General features: G+C 44.4%; 1 protein-coding gene and 1 long non-coding RNA gene across 7 annotated transcripts in view; one reads left to right on the top strand and one right to left on the bottom strand.

The window, feature by feature from the left end:
- Positions 1-5,003, bottom strand: part of TMEM94 (transmembrane protein 94) — a 32,964-nt gene extending 27,961 nt beyond the window's left edge. For 4 of the 5 annotated variants that reach the window (XM_057501696.1, XM_057501697.1, XM_057501700.1 and 1 more), the window contains exon 1: positions 4,870-5,003. The gene's annotated coding sequence lies outside the window, so the exon portion shown is untranslated. The remainder of the gene's footprint in view (positions 1-4,869) is intronic. The other variant, XR_008997448.1, reaches the window with a different exon arrangement.
- A 148-nt stretch (positions 5,004-5,151) lies between these two features.
- On the top strand, positions 5,152-24,854 carry LOC118919865 (uncharacterized). 2 transcript variants are annotated; one of them, XR_008997454.1, is made up of 3 exons: positions 5,152-5,486; positions 20,830-20,944; positions 23,002-24,854. It is a non-coding gene; the product is annotated as an uncharacterized LOC118919865 (long non-coding RNA). The 2 variants fall into 2 exon arrangements; XR_008997455.1 differs by lacking the exon at positions 23,002-24,854 and adding an exon at positions 21,916-22,673.
- Positions 24,855-26,001: the final 1,147 nt, after the last annotated feature.

Here is a 26,001-nt window from a genome sequence, read left to right as displayed (position 1 = left end):
TGGCCACCCCAAGTTCATTCACATTTAGGCTGCATTAACAGACATGCCATGTCCCCAAACAGAGAGGAGTAGTCTGAGTTCTGTACATCAGAGCATACCTGGAATATTTTGTTCATTCGTGCATGACACATTTTAAGAAGGACACTGACAAAATTGGAAGGCTTCCAGGCAGCAGCAACCAGGCAGGAGAAATTATGATATGCAAAATGAAAAGACTAAAGATACTTAGCTAGTACATGAAAAATACATCAGGTGACACCAGGGCTAGAAGGGCTATAATGGCTGCTTGGACAAAGAAGGGCCAGGCTTACTCTGGGAGGCCCCAAAGCCAGGAACCAGATCAGGGAGAAGAAGCCATAAGGAGGCAGATTGGGACTCAACATGAATAACAGCTTTTACATAACAGAATGTATAAAAAAATGGACTAGGCCACCCCAGGGCCAATAAACTCCCCATCACTAGAGAGATCCAAGCAGAGTCTGGGAAATCATGGGTAATAAATACATCAGGTAGCAAATAAGAAAAAGAAAGATGATCAACGCCACTCATAAAAATAAAAAACATTTGGGGAGGCCGTGGGGGTGGGGGAGGGGAGCAGAGAGCAGGAGGGTGGGGATAAATAAATGAATAAAAGATATTCAAGTTAGACTACTCCAAGAGAAAGATGGAAGGCTTTCACTCCTGCCCTCAAGGTTTATAAAGCTACAGTAATTGAGGCAGTGTGTATATTGCCCTGGTAATAGAGTCCAGAAAAGATCCAGACATATGTGGTCAATTGATTTTTGAGAGGGATGCAAAGTCAATTCAGTGGAGAAAAGATAGTTTTTTGAACAAAATGCTGGAACAATTGAACACTCAGATGAAAAAAACAAACAAACCTAGAAATACCTTGCACCATATACACAAATTAACTAAAAATGGGTCACAGACCTAAATGTAAAACTATACAATTTCTAGAAGAAAAGATGGGAGAAAATCTTTGTGACTTTGTTTGGATTTCTTAGACTCAATACCAAAAGCACAACCCACAATAGAAGAATAATTTGGAACTGGGTGGCAGGGGAAGGAGTGGGAAGGAGAATTTTTATTGTACATAATTTTGTGTTTTTTGATTTTCAAACCATGTGAATGTATTATATGTATCTTTAAAAAATCAGCTATCTCTCACCTGTAGGTAGATTCCCAGGGACTCAAACAGATGTGTGTACACCACATTCACAGCAGCATTATACACAATAGCCAAAAGGTAGAAGCCACCCATGTGTCCATACAAAGATGAATGGAAAAACAAAATGTGGTACACCCATACAACAGAATACTATTAAGCCCTAAAAAGGAAGAAATTCTGACACATGCCCCAACATGGATGAACTTTGAAAATCTTACACTAAGTGAAGTAAGTCAGTCACAAAAGGACAAACATTGTATGAGTCCTCTTACTTGAGGTCCCTTCCATAGTCAAATTCATAGAGACAGAAAAACAGAATGGGGGAGCCAGAAAGTGGGAAGGAGGGGAAAAGGGCAGTTGGTGTTTTATGGGCACAGAGTTTCAGTTTGGGAAGATGAAGAAGTTCTGGAGATGGATGGTGGTGATGGTTGCATAACAACACAAATGTACTTGATGCCACAGAACTGACTAAAATGGTAAATTTTATGTTGTGTACATTTTACCATAGGAAAAAAAAATCAACAACTTGATTCTGATTTTGCAATTGGCTCTGGCTCATGTTCCTAAGTGTTACTTCCCCCTCACATTCCATGCAAACTTTAGGGATGTTTATGTTCTTTTAGATACACATTTGGGTCTCTCTCCAGTATATATCTTTTCAAAGCATTTCCCAGTATGTTTCTGCCCACCTCCCTACTAAGGAACACTGCTGTCACAAGTCTCTTTTTCAAAAGGATCCTGAAATTAAGAAAACTGGGTTCATGCAACTACACTAAGATTTTTGATTTCCCAAAGGCCACTGTCAGCCCTGAAAGGGTCTCCTTCCCTTGGGCACCCCTCACTCCTGTCACTTTTTGTCTTTGGAGCTCTCAAAGCCCAAAGCAACCAGTGTGAGATGCGCCTGGCTTACAGTCATCATGCTGGGTCTAAATCTGGCCATTACCCTACTTGCCGTGCCATGTGACCGATACTGTTTACTACTGCCTGGGCAGCCGCAGGCAAGGCTTATAATTATACAAACCCCTGATCACCAAACCACACATTCTGGCTGGCTGGTCCGTTGGGAAGAAAAACATTCCTGCTGCAGCCAGGGCCTACCCTTTCGTTCACCTGTGCTACTGTAAACAAATCCAGGCCTGCTCGGAAACCATGGTTCAAACATTATTTTTAAAGAAGCCTATCTTTTACATAAAGAAAGACACTCTAGTGGAAACAACACTGGCGCAATAACAAGATAAAAAACATTGACACGTGTTTACCAGTGGGGAAGGGCCACCCGTGACCTGGAACCGTCTCACTCGAATACCAGGAATGGACTTAGAGGCTTTGTGTCTTCCCAGCTGGGACTGCTATTGGAAGAGCTCATGTTTTACTCACCAGGTGAGGCTCAATAAAGCCTTGGGGGTGGGTAATATTTGCATGAGCACTCTTCTCTCTCCTTATGGAAACTGTTTCCCAAGCCCAACATTAGGGAAAGAGCAGTGGGGAGAAACGAAGGATGGCAACCTTCATTTCTCATTAGTTCTGCAGGAGTTAAGCTTTCCAAGAGACTGATTCTCAACAGTCAGGGCTGGCACTCCCTAGCAACTTCTCAAAATAGAAATGTGAAGGCTTTCTGTTTTCTTCCTTCTCACCGCCCAGCCCTGGCTCTCTGGGTCTGATCTTCTGACGGCGGGTCACCACAAACAAGGGGTGGGAGTAGGGGTTCAAGGGCAGTTAATTCCCAATTATTTGGTGGCTGATTACCAAGGGAATGATGTGTACTTCACCTCCCTGGCCAATGCACTGTTCCATGGTATCCACCAGTTTCCCTATTTGAAGTTCGGACAGAAAGAACTAGTAAACAAGGAGGTTAAAGCTAACAAGGCCGCTAAAATAAGACTTGCAGAGTATCTGTAGACTTTATTTGGACATGCTGTCCCCTGTTCCAGGGTTAATGATAGTCTATGTTCTGATGTGTTCTGATCTTTACAGTGATTTTCAAACTTTTTTATTCCATGGATCACTTTTATTTGACTCTTTAGATAATGAACCATACCTGTGCCATTGCTTAAAAAAGAAAAAAAAAATTAAAAGTGCCTCATTGTAATACTAAGATCAACCCTTCTTTTCCAAGATTACCATAAAGACACATCACACCGGTATTTCTTCTTTCTTCAGTAGTTCTCAAACTCTTTCTGCCTCCATCCTGTTCTTAGACACAACACATTCCCCTTAATAAATCTGTAATGACACTACAACGGTTGCCCCCAAACGGGGGAAGAGGTCTACCGTGCCCTGACTCCACCCCTTCCTTCCCTCTCAACTGATAATCACTATGATCATTTATGGCCCCAAATACACAGAGACCACAATAAATATTAAAATAAAAAAAATCAGCCAGTGAACTACCTGCTGGTTACTTAAAATTAATGAATGCAAAATATTCAAGAACCTAGTAAGTGCTAGACCGCATGCTATAAATACCTAAATATAGAATTCCTATACATACCGTCTCATTTAATGCTCACAACCATTCTGCAAGAAGCTCAGAGAAGTTAGGGAACTTGATTTCCTCAGATCACATGCAGGAAACTGGCTTTAATGGATAAAGAATTTAAAAATCTGGACCTCAGCGTTCCAGACCCTGGCCCTGCCTCTTTGCCTCTCCCAATTGTCCCCACATCTGTAAAATAAAAACGTTAAAACCGTCCCCCACCCCCACTTCCACCTTCTAAGAGTACCCAGGGAATAACTGAATTATGTCGCTAAAGCTAACTATCTTGGATAATGCACGAGAAAACCATCATCTCCCCGCATGCACAAAATCACACACTAAAAGGAAAATAGATTCAGTACAGCGTTCCCTCGTTTTTCCACCTAGAGCCACACAAAAACTGGATGAGAGGGTGGGATGCTGCAGCACGTGACTAAATCAACGAATGCGCCAAGTGCAGCCTGTGGTTACACACCAATCAAAGAAGGGCAGGGTTTCCCTCGCATCTAGCTCTGGGCACCGGGTAGGGGCTCACAGCGTGGCATGCTCGGGACTGTGACATTGGATTTTAGGGGTGTGCGGCAGGGGAATGAGGACACAGTACAGAAATCGGTTTATAGGATGGCAAGTATTGTGTTCCTATGGTTGCTTCTAAGAAGTCTTTAAGCGATTCGGGAAAGACGGAAGGGGAAAAAAGAAAAAGGTAGGGCATGCTCCAAACTGCAACGTTGCTGCTCGCGATCGAGAAGCCCCTCTGCTCCATCCACTGGGCATAGGGGACGCGGTCAGCACGAGGGCCGGGCAGCAGCCCACAGCGCGTGCAGGGGAACAACGGTCTGAAGTGGGACCGGGGATGGGGGGCCCCTAGGACCCAGTAAGTACACTGGGCATCAGCGTTAGACGTTCTCTGGACCACGGCCCCGACCACAAACCTGGGTAGGAGGGGTTCTTTGTTGGTAGGAACCTTCAATTTCAGATGCGGGACCCCCGAAGGGCCAAGCGAGGGCCGAGGGCAAGTGTGAGCCCCTGGGGTAAGAAAATGGCCAAGAGCTGGAGGCAGGAGCCTGTTCTTGACTCCCCCTTCGAAGGGATCCTCCGAGGCCGTTCCCTGGGTGCAGACCCCACATTCCCATCCCCTCGGCCAAGAATCCAGAGGACGCGGAAGGCCGAGCCCCACGCCCCCTTGCTCCCCTTGCTCGGGCCCCACCGGCCTTCTTGTACTTACCGGGGCCCGGGGGCCTGTCTTCCTCGCCTGCGTCCTCTCCCCTCCCTGCCCCCTCCTCACTTCACGTCCCCGCCTCCAGGGGCCGGAGCCATGCCCATTACTGGCAACTCAAAGGGGACTTGCCTCCCTTTTCGGACAACAAAGACACCCGCCAGCTAGCTAAAGATCTGAGTGCCTATTGGTCAAAATCTGAGACAAGCTGGATTTATGGCCGCTTATTGGCTGCACGGCCGCTCAGCTGTAGCTGCAACCGCCCTTCTAGGAACCTGGCGGAATTAAGTGCCAAGAGATGCGGTGGGGGGAGCGCCCAATCTCTGTCCATCCTTTTGGCGTAAAGCTCGAGCCGCTTCTGGTCCAGAGGTCCTGACCAGACGGGAGGGCACGGCTTCCGCCTCGATTAATTCTCCTACGGAATTATCCTACAAAGATGGACAGAGCTCCCTCCTCCTTGCTTTTTTCTTTCTTTTTTAAATTAGCCCTTTGCAGAGCTCCCCTGTCTCGTACTTCTAAGCTTCTTGTTACCGGGAACGAATGCCTAGAGACACCTTGCTCCGAGACCGTGGAGGGAGGCCCTCAGGGACTAATACTTCGTCCAAACCAAAGCTGGAGAATCTAAGGTAATAACGGCTGTTTTCCCCTCAGCTCGGCTGAATTCTAAAGGGAAAAAAACAAGTTAAAATTTTTTTCTAGATAATGAGAGAAATCGCCTGGGAGACCTCTCTTGGGAAAACAAAGCAAGCCTGTGTCAGTATTTACTTCTGTTTTCCCAGAGATCTAAGCCTGGAGACTTGGTGTTTTGCTTTTGTTCTTTAATCTGTAAAATTGGAGGAGGGTCATGGCTGGCCCTGGGAAGGAAAAGTCCCTTCGTCCTATTAATGAATTTAAGTATGTAATTAAAACCTCTCCTCGGCTGGACTGGAAGGCACCATTTCAGTACCTAATCTTGTATGTGTGAACTGAATTAGGTGTTTGCCTAAAACACTGGTAGAATCTCATGTCACCTTCCTGCACACAAAAATCTTCTGCAGTTTATCTTTGCAAGTAGAGGAGGTCCATATCTCTCGCCTAACATTTGAGTCACATCATAAATCGCCCCAGACATGCATTTTCAGGAGAACTCTGCAAAGACCAAACTACTACTGCAGCCACACACATTCACCACCATCCCCTAAATGCATGTGGGACCCTTGCACTCTGCTCCTTTACCTAAGAGGTTCCCTGTACTTTGAAGATTCCAGTAAAGCCAGCAGTCAAACACACACCTATTCTAGAGGTGCACCTCAAGCACTGCCTGCCCAAAAGCCTCCCCTGACTTTCAGTCATTGAAACTCTGGCCTTGTACCTCTTTTCTTGTGCCTCCACTGCTGCCTTTACAAAAGTATCCTTTATACAACACTATTTCTGCAAGACCTCAAGCTCCCTGAAGGCAGCTGACTTATCCTAGCTGGCCCCACAGCACCTTCCTTGGGGCCTTGTACCCAGTAAATGTTGGCTACACTGAACTAGTCTATTGCTTATATCTTACGTTGTCCCACCTCATCCCAGAAGGTTTACATAGCTGCATTTGGAAGATTAACAAATGTAACATGGTCATCCTGCCCTGCTCCACCTTGTTTCTCATTCCCCTCTGGCCACACTGTTTCTCTGCTCCACTGGGTTTTATGAATATCACTCGATAAATGTGAACTGAGCGCCTACCAGTTTCTGGGGCAGTGCTATAGTCCTTCATGTTAGGACCATCCCCTCTGTCAGCCCCCCAGCCATAAAACTTTGAAGAATAAGTAAACCAAATCACTCAAACCAAAACATGCCAGTGTACCCACTCTTAAGTTCACCCTGGCCGGTCTTTTTGCCGCTCTAAGGTCCCCACGGCCAAGTGCGGTTGGTTGTCTAGCAACTTCTGGCAGCTGTACCAGTCCATTCTTCTGGAGCCTTGCCTGTCTCCCTACCAAGATGACCTTGATGAAAAGACAAATTCCTCCCAGTGGACATTTCTCATCACCTTCACTTCTCTCTCAGCATTCCTCCAAGAAAAAGAGATTCCTCTTCCTTTACCCTTGGACCTTCCTCTTCCCCTGCCCCAGCCTTGCATGCTAGTTCCCATCTCTAGGCCTCTTCACTGTGCCTGAGAATGTCCTTCTTACCTCCTCTCTTCCTGGCTAGCTCCCTGTCATCCTTTAAGGTTAGGAATTGTCTCTGTTCTGTTTCTCATAATTCCCTGTATATAACTGGATCATTTCACTTACCACATTGTTTTATATCTTCGACAGGAAAATGGTATTAATAATGCATTAGTATCCACAGCCTCTTTCTCTCCTCCTGCCTGTTAAGGAGGATTCTTCCTGCCTGTTAGGTTCCCAGATCATAGTACAGTCTCAGAATAATAGGGATAAGGTATTTCACCCAATCTGCTAAGGTGTTTCTCAGGCACGGACAGAATCATCCTTAGCAGACAGGAGGAGGGAAAGAGAAATGCAGAACAGGATTTTAAGAGGATTTCTTGAAAGTCATTGATGTTATTCCCCCTTTGGCATTTTTCTCAAGAGACCACAGAAAGATTTGAAGTTGCCTTGTAATTATTTTTGGATGCCATCTAACGTTTCTTTGATGATTCTGTATAGAGACTGGACATATCCATTGCTAGGCTTTATATATTAATAGCATTATCTGTGTGGCATTTCTTTTCCTGTGAGTCCTTGAGTCCAAGGACTGTGTCTTATTCAGCTTTGTGTCACTACTGATTAACAAAGTACCTGGCACACAGGAGATGTTGGGTAAGTGTTTGTTGAATAAATGAGCTAGTGCCCTGTTAGCCTCTCTCTTTTGCATCAGTAGTGGCTTCCCTTCCATTGGATCTTTTCCATAGCTGTGCAAACATTCATAGTTCTCATCTGTCCCTAAAACAAAAGGAGGAGGGGGTGGTAGGGGGAAAAGAGAAGGAGAAGGAAAGAAAGAAACAGGGGAGGAAGGAGGAGAGGACTTCTGACATCAAGTGGTCTGGTCTGTGTGACACTCCTCTGCCATATAGCTGACGAATCAACTAGCAAAAAGCTCCCTCTCCTTCTGCGATGTTACATCTCTGTTAAACCAGCCAGTATAGTAACACCCAGTGACTTCACCTTAGCTGGTACAGCCAGTAGAGAATCACTACTTCATTTGTTTTGGGACCCTATGGGCTATTTGAGTGCTATAGCTGAAAATTTCAATGTCACGTGACTCTAAGAACCATGTTTCAAATGTTGTTAAATCAGCCTGGAATAACCCTCTTTAGAACCAACCAGTGACATCACGATGTGTTGGCCTACCTGCCAATTGTTTACTGAGTCCCTTGCATGTGCCGGGCCTGGGGCTGGATGCTGGACATATTGTGGTGAATAAAACTGAGGAGATCCCTGCTCTTAAGCCACCAGTATTCTAATGGAGGAGACAAGACCTTTAACAAATAACTAATTATATCATCGTGAGTGTGCAAAGTGCTAAAGATGAGCGTCTCTAATGGGATCCTGGTGACCACCTCTTTGGTGGCTGGGGATGGCTGTCCTGAAGAAGTGATGTTTAAGCTGAAATCTAAAGGATGACTACAGGTTAGCCAACCAAAGGGAATGAAGACAGACATGGCGTGTGCAAAGGCCCTGAGGAAGAAAGGTATGAGACTGAGGAACTAAAGGGGATTCCTGCATGACAGGAGCTGGAAAGGAGAGGAGCAGAGTAGTGACAGACAGCTGGGGAAGTGGGGTGGGGCAGCCCACGTGGAGTCTTCTGCACCACATTAAGGGTTTGAGCTTTATTCTGAGAGTGTCAAAAAACTATTGGAGGGCTTTAAGCAAAAGAGTGCCACAATCTGGTGGGCATTTATAAAAATAGTTTGGCTGCTGAGTAGAGAATGGGTTGTAGAGAAGCAAGAGCTGCTTTGAGAAGCCCAGAGAGGAGGCGTGGCAGTGATCTGAGTAACACAGACCCTGTGCTAAGGTGGCAGCAGCCTGACTGGCAAGAAATAGATGTGTTTGGGAGATGTTTGGCAAGTGGACAAGGCAAAATTTAGTGCTTGATTAGACTTTAAGGTTTGGGGAGAAAGAGAAGGATGACTCCTAGGTTTCTAGACCCTGGACCGTTATGGTAGCAGTTATAATGACAAAGTGCCTCTGTTAGCTCCAGGTGCCTGGAAAAGGCTAATTTAGAGCAAAGGACTGAGCAAAGCATCATCCAGGAAACATTCTTGTTTATTTATAAGACTTCCCTTCATCAGATGGGGATCTGAGGGGTGAGCCAGAAAATGTGAGCAACTCAGCAGGACTGATGCAGGTTTTTGAACAAAGAGGTGCACCCCTAGTCACATGCAAGCAGAAGCCGACCCCTCCAGCACTGGAGCACCCTCCACCATTACACCATCCTTTCTGCCTAAGTGCTTGTTTAAGGGTGACAGGAGGAAATGCTGATTGTTTAACATCCCTGGGCTGCAATTCTTTTAACTCAACTGAGCTAAACACCACAATCAGAATTAGCATCTCTTGCCAGAATCCCGGTGTCAGGATCCACATCCTGCAAATGGCTAAGTGCCAATGGTTGCAGCTAAAGTTTCTGACCAAACCACAAGCACATCCAGGCTCTTCGGAAGGATGGACCAAATGATCAAAGGATGTGAGTTTGTGTAAGAAGAAACCAACTGTTAGGAATTGGGGTTTTTTTTTGGAAAAAGTTTCAGTCAATAAGCAAAGAACACTAAATTAGACACAAAGGGGTCATTTCTTACCTGTTCAGTTAGATAAAATAATAAAATTGAATAATGCTGAGAATGTGGTGAAACTTAATAGGTTTATACATTATTTTGATTACAATGTATATATTGTCACAATATGTTGGCTGGGCAACCTGACAGCAGGAAATAAAGACCATGAAATGGTCAACACTTTGTCTTGATTATCTCTCTTTATGATAGTACAACTTCCAAAGCTGTGTGTCGAGGGTACACCTTCAACTTACACATTGTTATATGTCAATTATATATCAATTTTTTTTAAAGGGGGAAAAAAACAAAGACTAGGCTAAGCTATAGGATGGTTACCCATTCAGGGTCAGGGCAGAGCTTGGAGCACAGCGTGAGATGGGGGTCACAGGTGATTACCAGGTGACATGCACCTCAACAGGGAGTTTTCATGAGGAAGGAAGGGGATGACCTGGAAGTAAGCACAAAAACAAGGCACAAAACTTTGGTTTGGGAGAAGTCTGCCTCCCAAGTCCTCCCTCTTTTAAGAACTGCAGGGAATGGCTGCCCCTCAGGTGAGGGGAGCAGGTAGCAAGAGGGCCTTGTGAGGCTGCTGAGGCTATAGGGGATTTTCCTCCCGGAGAAACAAGGGCCTCCCATAGCACAAGAGGAAGGTTTTGGGGAGACTGCAGTGGGGGTCAAAGCCACAGAGAAATAGCCCACAAGCGGTAAACCAGGATTGATGACAGTCCCTGACATTTGGGGAAGCAATGGTGGGGGACTAGAATGTAAGGCCTGGTGAAATGGTGTGAACTGTCAATCCTTGACTGGAGCAGGCAGTTCCCATGTGCAACTCTCTCGACAGGCAAGAGCCATTTGCCTCTAGGTTGTGAATGATGTTTTTAGCAACAGCTGCTCCCTTGATACCTGCAATGAGTCATAGCAATGTCTCACTGAGGAGTCCTTTGCTTCACTCAGAGGGTCCGAGGGAGGCCTTGCTTGTAAGTACCTTGTGCAGCCTCCCCAAGAGCAGTCTTGAAGCAGGACAGAGTCACAGTGCCAGTGTAGTAGGGCATCTGGCCGCCCGCCCTCTGCAAAATGCATGTCTCTGGATGACCAGGAATGCCCATACAGACTTCTCTCGTAATAGCCGCAAATGGGAAACCATTCAAGTGACTATCAGCAGGGGAATGGATAAACAAATAGCAGCATAGCCACCCAAGGGAACACCATGCAGCAATAAAAATAAATGAACCAGGGTACATGCGACAATGTAAATGAACCTCTCAGATATATGCTGGAGGGAAGAAGCCCGATACAGGTGATTACATACCGTATGATTCCACTTATATGAATTTCTAGGATAGGGGTTTGGGGAAGGTGAGGACTGACTTCAGTGGGGCCTGAAGGAAATTTTGGGAGATGAAAGAAATGTTCTGTTTTTTAGGGTAAGAGTTACATAGGTTTATATAGTTATCAAAACTCATCAAACCATACACTTAAAATCTGTATGTTTAAGTGTATTTAAATTATACCTCAGTAAGATGTATAGTTTATGGAGATAATACAGTTTTATATCTAAGAGAGATGTTTATGTATATGTATATAAGGTCTAGTTTCAACTGGGGGCGATTTTGCCCCCTGGATTCTTGAGCAAGGACTGTCTGGAGGTATTTTGGTCGTCATGATGTGGGAGCTGCTATTGGCATCTAGTGGGTGGAGGCCAGGAATGTTGCTGAGCACCACAATGCACAGGACAGACCCCACAAGAAAGGATGGTCTGGTCCAGTGTCAGCGATGCCAGGGTTCAGAGGCCTGTTTGCCACGGGTGGATCACCAGCAGCGTCTCGTCTTACTGACCTGGGGATTCCATGCAGAAATTAGGCCACTGTTTTGTTTGCTTTCCAGAAATAGCTAAATAGCAACTGGCTGACATCCAGGGCTTCTGTATGCCTCAAAACAGCCATTTTCATCATCTAGAGTGGAAGCCATATTTCACTGCTTGTTAACTCCAAACCAACCCCAGGCTTCTCTGTCTGGCATCCTGGATTCATTTTTGTGTGGCTTCATAGCATTGTAGGTGTAAATGTCATTTCATTAACTAAACTTTAAGCTCTGAGAGCACAGACAGGGCCCAACTGCTTTTTAATTCCTCACAGATTATCAGAGTGGCTGTTTACGTGGACATTTGTATCCTGACAGTGGCACCAAAAGTGATAGGGAGGAAACCGTCTTTGTTTAGGAAAATACTTGATGACTGTTTGAAGACAAGGCCCAAAACACTTAGGTCTGCAAGCACCAAAGCAAATGCTGTACATTAAAAAGTGAACCAGAAAGTTGAAGTTGGACAAAAAGAGAGGAAAGAGCAAAGAGGAAGGCTGAGCAACGTGAAGGGAGTTGGAGCCTTAACTGTGGAAATGGCCGAGGATGTTTGGAAAAAAATTTCCCTGAGATGATTTTGAAGTTGCTCATGTTTCTACAGTGTAAGTCCCTGAATCCCAGCCCTTCAATAGAGATGTCTACATATCTAGGTTCCTGTGCGAGTGGTTGGCTTAGTGAAAATGAAGGGGCAGGAGTATGTTTCACATCTGTCAGTGCTGGTGATTAAGGAACTAGACTAGTGGGATTGCGGGAGAATCCCTACAGTAAACCAGTGCGGCTAGGAACCAGCAGCGACCATAAGAACGTAAGATCCTGCAGAGAGTTCTTTCAGAGTGCCTTTAAGTTAATGTTGTCTAGCTCTAAAAGAACCAAGGAAGTCCCCTGCTGTATCTAAACTACATTTACATAGCTATCTCCGGGTTCTCTAAAACTGGGTGGGTCTAATTTGCTAGCTGAGCTAACAGGAGGAGGCAGCCAGCTTGCTCTCCGTTCAGTGGAACATCGGCTTATCAACAGAGGGGCACACAGGATAGAGAGCATTAAAGAAATGGTAAAACATCCTGCAGAGGATTGTTCTTTCTCAGTGAACAGTCAGGATCTTGTACGATAACACACATGCTTCCTGGAACATAAACAGCTACGCTTGACCCATCCCTCTCCCTCTTAGAAATACTCGCTGCTGGCTTCTGGGTCACCACTCTGTTCTGGTTCGTCTGCCGCCTCCTGGTTCCTTCCTTCCTTTTCAGGCCCCCTTGCTAGCCCCTCCTCTGCTTAGCCCCTAGATTTTGGAGTGGAAGGGCCTTCTCTCTTCTCTGCTAGTCTCTCTCCAGGAGGCTGAATCCAGTCCCATGGTCCTAAATACCATGTATATGCAGATGACACCCACATTTATATCTTCATCTCTCTCCTAAACCCCAGATGCACTTAGCCAATTGCTTAGTTGACACCCCCAATTTGGTGTCTAATACACATCTTAAATTCAAAACATCCAAATTCAAGTTCATGGCCTCCTCCCTGCCACAGCTTCCTTCTTCTAATCCTCCCCTTTGCAGTAAATGACATTAGCAACACCTACATGCTCCAGCCAAAACCCATCATGTTTGAATTCTTTCCATTTCTTGTTTCCCATGTTCAATTATCAGCCAGCTCTGTGTGCTCTTAACTCCAAACTGCAACCTAATCTGTCCACTTCTCTCCTTTCCAAGCCTACCACCTCAGTCCAGGCCACTGTCAACTTAGTATTGCTATGATACTGCAGTAACTCCAAATTAGGCCCCTGCTTCTTCAGCTCCCCCACAGTCCAGTCTCTGCACCATAGCCAGATCTTTTCTCAACATAAATCCGTTCATGTGACTCCCCTGATTGAACTCCTTGAATGGCTTCCCATCCCACTTACTTATGGCAAGTCCTTACTGTATTAGTTATCTATTGCTGTAAAACAAATTGCCACGATTCTGGTGTTTTAAAAACAATAAACATCTATTATCTCAGTTCCTGTACGTCAGGAATCGGGGAGCAGCATGGCTGGGTGATTCAGACTCTGGTGCCTCTCAAAGCTTGCAGTCAAGATGTTGGCCAGTCATCGGGAGGCTTGACTGCAGCTGCAAGACCCAAGGTGCCTGACTCACACGCCTGGTAAATTAACAGTGGTTGGTCGTAGAAGCTTCAGTTCCTCATCATGTGGACCCTCCATAGGGCTGTTGGAGTGGCCTCAGGACATGACTGCTGGCTTCCCCCAAAGCAAATGATCCAAGGGAGAACAAGGCAGAAGCCCTATGTCTTTTGTGACCTAGCCTTGGAAGTTACACACTATCATTTCTACCATATCCTTTTGGTTAATCAAGACGGTCCTAGTCAATGTGGGAGGGGACCTGGCTCTCACATGTGACCTACAAGACCCTACAGATTTTGACCCCTACCTCTATTTCCAACCTTATTTCCTACCTCAGTCCCCCTTGCTCTTCATCATGTTCCAGCCACACTGGCTTCCTTTTTCTCCAAAACACCTAGTATGTTCCTGCTTTGGGACCTTTGCACTAGCTATTCCCACTGCCAGAATGCCCTCCCCGAGCGGTTTTCATAATCAGAATGTCCCCCTCTCTGAGAGGACTCCTCTGACCCCCAACCTAACATGCCCCCAGTCACCAACATACCAGATTTTTTTTTCAGAGTACCGACCTCTATCTGCATGTTTTCTTGTTTGTTTTTCATTGTCAGTCTCCACCACTAGGAGATAAGCCTCAAATGAACAGGAAATTGTATCTATTTTGGTCACTGCCATCTTCTCAGCACTTTAAACAGTGGCTGGCACATCTTCATGACTTTGACAAATGAGTGAGTGAAGGGCTGTCCAAGCTCTGATAAGTATCCCACAGAAATATCCACCTGCTTCTGACTCAGCTTCTTGAGTACCTCAAAATCAGTGAGATGTCCCGGGAGATACTGGGACTAATGATAATATCGGTAATAGTGAATCCTTATGTAGAGTTTACTATGTACCATGCACTATTCTAAATGTTTTCCATAATAAGTCATAATAACTCTGTGAGGATAGAAATACTATCATTCCCATTTCAGAGATGAGAGAAATGAGGCCCAGAGGGTCCAAGCACCTTGCCATGAGCTCACATAGCTAGCAAGCGGCAGAGCAGGATTCAAGCTAAGCAATCTGGTTCCACAGGCTAGGTTCTGTTAGCACCAAAGCAAATGCTGTACATTAAAAAGTGGTCTTTAATATATATGTCATAATCAACAGGCCAACTCACCCATTTACAGTTTATTATTCAATGGCTTTTAATATGTTCACGGAGATGTGCAACCATCACCATGACCAATTATGGAACATTTTAAGCACCCCAAAGAGGAGCCCTGCATTCCTAAGCAGGCACTGCTATTTGACCCCAACCTCTGCCTTCAGCATCAGGCAACCACTACCTGATTTCTGTCTTTATGGATCTGTCTATTCTGGATATCTCATGCAGGTGGAATCACACAATATGTGATCTTTTGTGACTGGCTGATTTCACTGAGCACAGTGGTTTCCAGGCTCATCCACATGGAATACGTATCCTACTTCATTCCTTTTGATTACTAAGTAATGTCCTATTACATGGAGATACCATATTTTGTTTATCCATTCATCAGTTGGTGGACATTTGAGTTCTTTCCACTCTGTGGCTATAATGAGTAATGCTCAAGTCCTTACTGTATTAGTTATCTATTGCTATGAACATTTGTATACAAGTTTGTGTGTGGACCTGTGTTTTCATGTCTCTTGGGTAGATACCTAGGAGTGAAACTGCAGGGTCATACAGACACAGAGATGAGGTTCTTCAAATATATGCTTGGCTATACAGCCCCCTGTAGTGGATGAATACTATGAATCAAATGATCAGTTTATGTATCAGTCTTGAGATTTTCAGTTAGCACAGTTGGCACCTGCCTGACCAAAGGGCCTGATCACTCTTAGGTGACCTAAAACTCAAGAGGGGAGGCATTGCCCCTGAGAATGATGGACCATTCTGCCAGAGGAAGAACTTGCTAGTTGCAGATTCCTTGTGTAAGTTCATCCCTCCATAAGTTGACGCCTTTTCCTTTTATAAAGGGAGAAATGGTTTTGGATGAGTTCACCTTTTCCTCCATGGCCCTTTCTGATCAAGGGCAGACATTTTTGATATGACTGGTTAGTGTCTGGAAGTGCTGTCAATACCCAGGAATAGAATATTCCTTTTCAAAAAATTGATCATTTTAGGGATCAAGTGCAACTGAGGTCTCAGTACCTTTCCCAACCGTTCAGTTCATTCTGATCAGCCCCTTGGGATCAAGGCTGTGTCCACTGGGGAGGGGTCTTTCTTCCCAGGGAGCTGGTCACAGCTTCCAGGATCAGGATGTGTAGATGAATGGAAGTTAGCTATGGAATCTGCAAGACTGACAAACCTCCAATAAGGGGCAGGAAGGTTTGAGTGGGGGTTGCTTTGGGACGTGTCTGAGCGCAGCACCTGAGACTTCCCCTTTAGGTTCCCCGGCTTAGCTCTTGACAATCAATCCCCTGCCAGGTTGTTGGAATCAGATGCCTCAGCCATCAGCTGCCTTCTTCGTTGCCACCTTCCCCACCTGAGGGGGCCAGCCTCAGGGGCCAGCGGGCAGAGTGATGACAGTCAGCTGCTGGACACAGATACACTCCCCAGGAAAGCACTCTGTAAGACGGCTCTGCAGAGAGCAGTTGATCTTGGGTATAAAGGCCAACGAACACAGGTTGTTGCTTTGGTTTTGTTTTGATTTGATCATTTATCATGGGTGCGGTTGGCATGTTGTTCAGAACTAAAGGAACTTTAGTATTCCCTGAAGATCCTTATCGGCTAAAGTTCAGGTATGTTTGCAGTTTTCATAATAAACTCTGGAAATAAGGCACCACCTTTCCTTTGGGTCTGCACAGAGCTTTTTATGGATGACCTCCCTTCTGCCTGGGACATCCCTGTGAAGTGGGCTGCAGCATTAGCAACGTCGTTATCTGTATTCCAGAAGGCAGAAACATGGGACAACCAGGCTGAGTGGTTTTGCTCAGGATCACATAATAAGTGGGTTCTGGGGTGATGCTGAAAATAAGCCCTAAGCTTGTCAGTCATCACAGGCTTCCCACTGCAGGACAGCTTAATTTGGATTTCGAGGAGAGAGGGCCCAGCATGTAAGGAGCAGATGCCTGCTGCTCACACCCCTGGGGGATCCCAGCTGATTTGAACGTGCCATTCCAGCTTCTAGACTAGAAACGTAAATCCAAGCCTAACTTGAAGGTACAGTATGTAGCTGTTTTCTTTATCCTTGATAAGCAACTGGGCTATTCCAGGCTGGAAAGGAGCAATTTAGCCAAAGCTGACAATCTGGACGCCACAGATTTAAAAACTGAAAATGTGATTGGGACCAAATTTGCCTGTTGGGGGGAAAAAAAAAGAAAAACAAACTTTAAACAGAAAAAGATACACAACAAACTTTGTTTTTCTTTTCTGCTTTGTAATACCAGTTGCTTGGTCTAGCTCATAATTTTCAAGTTAAGAATCATGCGTAAGTGGCCATGTAGAAAGAAAAATTATGCCTAAAAGATAAACATTTGGATTTCCTCCATAAAATACATTCTCAATGGGGGCAATATTGGCCATACAGGAGGGGGAAAGTCAGTTCTTAGAAGGATAAAATAGCTATTTATAATAGTTTGTGGCCCTCCAAAGCTCAGCTCTACCCAACCAAATCTTATTTCCTAATATTTAATTTTCCTCATTAAGGAGAATTTGCATTCAATTTACTTTTCTCTTTTGGGGGAAATAATGAAAAATTTTAAAAGGTTTAAAACACTAGTGTTTGAGAAGTTTCTCTTTCTCATAGAGTTTCTGTCAGCCATAGCTCAGCTTTACCTCTGATCTTTTCTAGAAGTCTTAATTACTGATTGAGAGTCAGACTCCCAAGTTCATGTCCGTGGAATTATGGCAGTCAGTCCTGTATAATCTGGAAGTTGGCATCCTGTTGGGATTTACTGGAACAAGATGGATGAACACTGAAGAGAACAATGTCTGTTGGTTTGTGCTGGCCGTCCCCTGTGCTTCTCAGCCACATGGCTCACCCAGGTGGTTGTTTACAGCTTGAAGGTGGTTCATTTCATTGCAAGTGGTTAATTTCAAGAGGGTCATCAATGCAGACTTTGAAAAGGAAGGAGGGAGAAATCTCTCTTAAATTTTGTTCTAGTGCCAACACTGAATCACCGTGACCCTCATCGTTTAAAATCAGGTGTATGTCCAGAAATAGTCAATGTTGGACAGAACCTGAAGACATGGAATCTTCTTGCTGCTGCTTCCAGGGTCTACTGTGCAGAGACAGCCTGCCTAACCTGGCTGCTAGTTGATGGGGGGGTTCATGTGGAATGGTTGGTGGAAATCAGGATTGGAGGAAAATGAGGACTCTCACTTGATCAAATGAAATCATTGTGTGACGATGCTTTTGAACTGCAAAGCATATAAAGTATATTATAAATCCTCCCCCTAACTGTGTGAATAAGCTACATGAAGAAAGGCAGGTTTATTTAAGGACAATTATTACCAGATCCCCCTGGCTTGGCTTTCACCACAAAAAGCTGGAATAATTGATGGCTGTTTATATAACCCCTTTCTATCTTTGAACGATGGGGGCTTCATGAGAGTGTATGATATGTTATCAGCTGTTATTCCACCTGGCCTTCTGTAGCCTCGTCTCGAATTGCTGGCTTCTTAGTTATTTTTCATGGCAATCTTGTGTCCATAGAAACTACCAGTGATGCTTGTCCTTCTGTGGGGCCTCTAAGATTCTCACAGCTTTGCTCTGAGCCTTAGAGCTTTCTCCCTTAAGCCAAAAGTTGAGCTGGTGTTATCTATTGGTGGTGTCTTCTAACTCAAAGCAAAAGCACCCCTTTTCCATTTGAATGTCCTACTGAGAGGGCCCTTGTTCAGGATTTGGTTGTGGGGGATCAGAGGTCTCATACTCTGATAAGCTGGCTAGTCATTCATTAAGCAGAATAATCTGTGCTCACAACATGAAGAGGGACATGTACTAAAAACCCAGCTTTGCTATCAGGCAAAAAATGTACATTAAATGTGTTCATTACTCCCATGTCTTTTAAGGGTTTGGCTGATGAAAGACTTTGTGAGAAAGTTCCTAAAATGTTGGGTATAGTTAAGACTTCAGTGTTCTTACAGCTACTGAGGCCATAGGTTGTGAGGGTTACAACCGAGGTGGTGGGGTGTGGGGGCTGAATCAGGTAAACCCAAATTTGAATCCCACATCTGATACTTACTGGCCATGGGACCTCTCTCTAAGCCTCAGTTTCCTGATCTGTAGAATTTGAATAACAATAGAACCTTCTCATTGACTTGCCAAAGGAGAGAATGAGATGATGAGTGGAAGACACCAAGAACAGCACCAAGTAAAAGGTGGGCGACAGGTGGATGTGGTCGATGTGATTATTAGTGAAAGGAGGGCTGAATAAGGGTAAACACCTGATGGGGAAGAGAAGGAGCCAAGCCAGAATTTTACAAACCTTAATGTTAAAAGAAGTATCCTGGTTATTTTGGAATAGGTAACACATGCACATAAATGATTAAAAAGAAACAGAGGTGTGTGGTGACAAACAGGTCTCCCTCCCACCCCGATCTCTACCTCCTCGTTCCCCTCCCCCGAGGGGACAAATATGTGAGTTTCCTGAGTATTCTCCCAGAAATTTTCATTATTGAGAAAATTACTGCTGAGGAAAATTAGCTTTGAAGAGCACTGGGATGGCATAATTTGTTCAACATTAGGCAGAAGGGTCTGATAACAAAGACAGCTGTCCGTGTGGTCTTTTTGGACCCCAAGTTTAGGGACTATTTTGACAGCATATTTAGTTCTCTGCAGCCTGAGCCAGACTGGATGAAGTCTTTCTAGCTATAATAAGACACATGGGCTCAGAAAAGCAATATGATTCAGAAGCAGGATTCACAGCTCCCAAAACAGGGAGCTCCTTATCTTTGATGGAGGTTGTCAGGGCAGGGCAAAGCCAAACTGTGAGATCTGAACTCTGGACTGTGGACTCATTGCTGACATTCCCCAGTTGCCCAGCCCACATTGCCGACATTCCCCTAGGGCTTAGGTTCTCTGCTTTCCTCCTGGACAGAGATACTTGGGGGTCACATAGCTTTGCCTTCAGCTGCTGGCGGGTCTGAAGGACAGGTTAGAGAAGGCAGTGATCAGAGGCCATGTGAGATGGGCAAGGACCCCTTCCTGCATTCTGCCCCTGGCCTGCTGGCATCCAGTTTCTCTTCTGTAAAATGCACAGATCTTATATTTATCCAGGACTGACTTGGTAAATTTAAACCTGTTCAAGTCCTAAGACACACCTGCTTATTGGATAAACAGTGCTATTTGTTGCCACACTGTTCATAGGGTAACTTGTGTGTATATATAGAGAGAGCTAAGACATCACGCTCACTTGCCTCCGATCTTCTGTCAAACAAACGGATATTTAACCACCCCAATTGAGAGAGTACTGCGACCTCGGTAATACATTCCAGTACTTAACTCTGTTAAAAAGTTCCCACTTGGTGACTAATGGGGTGTGGGGGGGGGACTTGGTGAAGGGAGGAGCCTGGTAAACATAATGTTCTTCATATAATTGTAGATTAATGATAACAACAACAACAAAAAAGTTCCCACTTGGATCTAACCTGAATTCACTATGCTGGAATCTGTAACCAGGAATTAGGGAAAATGGTAGTGATCATCTTCCATGTGCTTGAAGACACTCCTTAGCAGTGTCCCTTTAACAGCGAAATGAAAGCCCAGCTAAGGTCTTTGTCTTCCCTTTACTTCAATTGCTAACTGGTCAGTTACTCCTGGGGTTCAAATCTGTGTGCTCTGCTTTCCCAGCCTCCAAACCAGGCCAGAGGCTACTGAAGACTGTCCCTGTGCACAGGGCCAGGAAGAGTCCCTGACGTAGCAGCTTTACTCCCTTTCTCACTTCCCTTGCAGCCTACAAGCCTTCGGAGGACTTGCTCGCCTGATTCATCTACAGCCTGTGTGTATATAAACACAGTTATATAAAGCAAAAGATTTTCCCTGCCTGACATTCCTAAATATCAGAGTGAGTGAATAATGACACTCCCTTCTGGTTTCTAGGCAGTTCTGGTATTTATATTGATCTTAGCTCATGATGATGCTTGGAGAGATTGAATTTTTCTCAAGCCTAAACGCTCATGTTAATTTGGGAGAGGGTGGGAATTTGATTTCTTGAGCAGAGCCACAGACTCAGGAATAGAGTTGATTCCCAGCTCTAGAAAGGCTGCCGGCAAGACTTTGAAGCAAATTGCTTTATTTCTTTGTAGCTCTGAACAGAAGAACAGAGATCGCATCAGTGAACCTGCCTGGCTTTGGTGATTGGGTAAAGTCTCATAAAACACTCAGCTGGATGACAGAGCAGCAGCAACAGATGATGATGAGGTGAGGGGGAAGGAAAAGAGAAACTAGAAAAGCTAAAAAAGCATTGGAATTGATTTACAAGTGATCCCATCCTACCTTCAGATGTAATGAGCCTAAAGAAAGTAAGAAAACTTACATGATCAACTATTTATCATAATACCTGTGGGTAAAATTGTAATATTTCCAAAATATCTCACCTGGCTTTAGTGCATTCTCAGAGTGGAGAGAAGTATGGCTTTAGTTCATTTGCATATCAATAGGCATTCTTCAGGGGTGGAGAAAAGTTCACCTCCATATCAATGGGTAATTACCTGGGCAACTGAGGGCCCATCTGAACCTGAGGTTAGGGGGGTGCTGGTCTTGCTTCTGCCAGAGCAGGAGAGAGAGAGGCCCTGGACTGTAGTTTGTAAGCAATAAACGGGTTTTAAACTTTATTTCTCCCATTGACTGATTTCAGTTTTAGAGGTATTTACCCCGGGATTTCCTTTCCCTGGACTTACAACACCCTACTGTTATTATGCCTGAGGACTGAAGCTTAGTTAGAGGAGATAAATTGTGCCAACTGCCTGGCACAGGGCCCTAAAACATAGGCAAGTACTCAACACAAGTTAGTTCTCTCCCTAGTTGTACTGCTGATAATAAGATGTATTAAAGAATGGAGTTGACATTGTTCTAGTTACCAGTTAAAACCCTTAGCTATGTTGTCATATAAAATACAGCCGATAAGTGGCGTCTGTGGTCAAACTGTGAGGGAGGTGTTCCTGGTGACGGGGTTGTTTAGGTAGTCTGGCCACCTTGAGAAGAGTCTAGGGGTGGCATTGAATCCTGGCAACCAATCTTGTTTCTCCCAGTCCTGACTGACAATTATCTTAGTGTCACGGTCCAGATGCCGTGACGACAGTAATAATAATAATAACAATGAACATATTCTTAAGAGCTTATTGAGGGCCAGGCTGTGCCTTAATCACACTGCATGCATTATTTCATTTAAGCTCCTGAGACAAAATGTTCAGACACTGAGGATCGTTGCCAGAAGAAGCTAGGACACCAGAAACTTTGCCGCAGAACCACCTAACTCTGAAAAAGTTTGAGAGGATAAATTCCATTATGCTCTGCCCTTGGCCATAAAACCAAAAGAATAGTCCAGCAGAAACTGAAGACACATTTCACCTAAGAAGGCAGGGAAAATGCAGCTTTTGGGTTTATTAAATACATAGGAAAATAAAGTTCTGTTCTTTGGTAACCACAAATAACTGAAACTTGTGGTTAAAAATTTAGGGGTTAATTGTGGAAAGCAATATAGAGGTTCCTCAAAATGCTCAAAATAGACTTACCATTTGACCCAGGAATTCCACTCCTAGGAATTTACCCTAAGAATGCAGGAGCCCAGTTTGAAAAAGACAGATGCACCCCTATGTTTATCGCAGCACTATTTACAATAGCCAAGAAATGGAAGCAACCTAAGTGTCCATCAGTAGATGAATGGATAAAGAAGATGTGGTGCATATACACAATGGAATATTATTCAGCCATAAGAAGAAAACAAATCCTACAATTTGCAACAACATGGATGGAGCTAGAGGGTATTATGCTCAGTGAAATAAGCCAAGAGGAGAAAGACAAATACCAAATGATTTCACTCATCTGTGGAGTATAAGAACAAAAGAAAAACTGAAGGAACAAAACAGCAGCAGAATCACAGAACCCAAGAATGGACCAAGAGTTACCAAAGGGAAAGAGACTGGGGAGAATGGGAGGGTAGGGAGGGATAAGGGCAGGGAAGAAGAAAGGGGGTATAGTGATTAGCATGTATAATGTGGGGGGTGGGGGAAAGGGGAGGGCTTTGCAACACAGAGAAGACAAGTAGTGATTCTACAACATCTTACTATGCTGATGGACAGTGACTGTAATGGGGGGGGACTTGGGGTAGGGGAGAGCCTAGTAAACATAATATTCTTCATGTAATTGTAGATTAATGATAACAAAATGTTTTTAAAGTGAAAAAAAAATTTAGGGGTTAGGGAGAGTGAGGGGGGTGGGGCAGTCTTGTTCATTCCTGATTTCTGTTTTGGTTCCAGAGAAATGGGGTTTCTATTGCATAGGGCGCAACTGGATATTTCCTCCACGCTCTGTTGCTGGGACCTGGCAAACGATGTTTCCTGGCACTCCAGAGCGGCAAGTCTCGGCAGCGAGGTCAAATCCATTTTTGGAGCCAAACACCAGCATTCCTTTACAGCTGAGTTCTCCAACCTCCAAGGAAGCTCTTGCCTGTCTAGAGTGACCTCTGCTGGCAACCAAAGAGAGTGGCCCAATTGTGCAGCCTATGGAAGAATCACCCTGGAAATATCGGACTCCTGTCACAACAAAAGCCTCTTGATTCTTGCCCTCACTAATTGCCCTGTGGTTGATGATGACAGGCATGGCTGACAACATGAGCAAGCTGAAGTTATTCCACTTGCTAATTAGAACTGTGAAGTATGTTTTCGTGTAAAACATGAAGCCATGTTTTGAATACGTTTGGATGTGCCCAGCCTCCTGGCCTTGGCAGTGGTTGTCCCAAATTAGAATGACATGTCTACCAGGGGTACAGCCTGCCTGGCTACAGGATGCCAGGGAGATATTTACTCTTTTGAGGGGCCTTAATACTTTATAGGAGAAATAATGGTAATAACCTACAAAGTGTTTTGAGATCTTTGGATGATTGGCAATACAGGTATGTATGTTCAAGGGACAATGTCTGGACTATATGGCTTGATAAGTTGTTAATAACTAGGGGAAAGGGTCCATATGGGATTGCTAAGGTGAAGAAAGGGAAAACAAATGTGAATGTCTGAAAGGTTATGATTTATAAACATTTTGCAGCACTTGCACTATGCGTTATCTTATTTTGTCTCACTTTCACAACTCTGTTCTGACAACAATATCATTATCCCATTTTTCCAGATGAGGACATTTAGTCACAAACAGGTGCTACCACATGTCAGAGATTACACAGTCACTTAGAAAGGCTGGCACTGGAATCATCTCTTTGGCCAGAAGTCCTGTTTTTATTTCACTGGGTCTCTTGGGTCAGCCCTCCAAATCTCAAGCTGGAGAAGTAAAAGATAACACCTTTATTTCTCGTTTTCACTCACCTCTCACTGCCAGTCCATCGGCAAGAGGCAACCACACATCTCTGCACTGCCCCATTGCTGCAGCGTGTGGTTTCTCCCTGTGGCAAAAATCTCAAGTCTGTCCATCCCCACAGCCCCTCTGTCTACTTCAGCTCACTATCCTAGGCCAAGGTCACTTAGATGGTAGCAACAGGCTTCTGAAATTGTTGTTAAATATTTATTTGTTTAGGTTTGTCATCTACCTTTCCCCCACAACATTGTAAGCTCCATGTCCTTTTAAACTCACAAAGGCACCGCCAGGGCCTTAGCCCATGTGAAAATTGATAAAGGGCAGCCTCACTCACCTGGAGTTGGGAGGCCTGCAGGGGGAGCTCTCATGCCCTGCCCCTCCTGGTCAATTGCAGACTCCACAGGAGGCAGAGACAGTTTACAGACCAGACTGTTTTGGCTACTTTACCACCCAGTAGGAGGAGGGAAGTGTTTCTGCTTCCCCAGCAACATCCCAGCAACGCCTAGCCAATGAGAGACTGTTACAACTCAGTCAACGAGCAGCCACAGAGGTATGGGACCCTTCTTCCTCCAATGGACTTTTTGCTTGGAACAGTCCCCCAACTCCCCCTTTCTTCTGCAAAAGTGACTCCTCTCCTTTATTCTACGGATGTGTTGTAGTTTTGCCATTGCTGGCCTGTGCCGTGTTGCAATTCTCTGCTGTTGATCGAATAAACCTATTATGCTGGTAAAATAACTGACAGCTTTATTTTTAAGGTTAACACCCATAATGCACATTCAATATATGTTTGTGGGATGAATGAATTAAAGAGTTCATGCTAATTTAGCAATTCCACAGTCTATTAAAATACGGATGTCTAGGCCCCAACCCCAGGGATTCTATTTTATCTGGGATGGGCTAGGTATCAGGATGTATTTTAATATTCAATATAGTTTAAAATTTTTGTAACATATACAGACACACCTCAGAGATATTGCCAGTTTGCTTACAGACCACCACAATAAAGCAAACATTGCAATAAAACAAGTCAAATGCATTTTTTTGGTTTCCCAGTTCATATAAAAGTTACACTCAAACTATACTGTAGTCTGTTAAGTGTGCAATAGCATTATGTCTAAAAACACAATGTACATACTTTAATTAAAAAATACTTTATTGCTAAGAAACACTAATCATTATCTGAGCTTTCAGCAGGTCATAATCCTTTAGCTGGTAGAGGGTCTCATCAATGTTGATGGCTGCTGACTGGTCAGGATGGTGGTTGATAAAGGCTGGGCAATTTCTTAAAATATGACAGTGAAGTTGGCCATATTGACTGACTCTTCCTTGCATGAACAATTTCTCTGTAGCATGAGATGCCATTAGACAGCATTTTATCCACAGGAGAACTTCTTTCAGGATTAGAGTCCATTGTCTCAAGCCCTGCCACTGTTTTCTTGACCAGGCTTATGCAATAGTCTAAATCCTTCGTTGTCATTTCAAGTCTTCACAGCATCACTACCAGTAGATTCCATCTCAAGAAATCACTTTCTTTGCTCATCCGTAAGAAGCGACTCCTCACCCATTGAAGTTTTCCCATGAGGTGGCAGCGGTTCAGCCACATCTTCAGGCTCCACTTCCAGTTCTAGCTCTCTAGCTGTTTCCACCACATCTACAGTGACTTCCTCCACTGAAGTCTTGAAGCCCTTGAAGTCATCGATGAGGGCTGGAATCAGCTTCTTCTGAACTCCTGTCAATGTTGATATTTTGACTCCTTCCTCATGAATCACAAGTGTTTTTAATGCATCTAGAATGGTGAATCCTTTTCCGGTTTTCAATTTACTCTGCCCAGATCCATCAGTGGAATCACTGTGGCAGCTACAGCCTTATCACATGTACTCCTTAAATAATAAGACTTGAAAGTCAAAAATGACTCCTTGATCCCTGGGCGGAATGGATGTTTTGTTAGGAGGCAT

The sequence above is a fragment of the Manis pentadactyla genome, chromosome 4 (genome assembly GCF_030020395.1).
Source record: "Manis pentadactyla isolate mManPen7 chromosome 4, mManPen7.hap1, whole genome shotgun sequence".
Taxonomy (NCBI): domain Eukaryota; kingdom Metazoa; phylum Chordata; class Mammalia; order Pholidota; family Manidae; genus Manis; species Manis pentadactyla.
The sequence above is the reverse complement of the archived record's forward strand: the minus strand, read 5'-3'. Positions and strand labels throughout refer to the sequence as shown.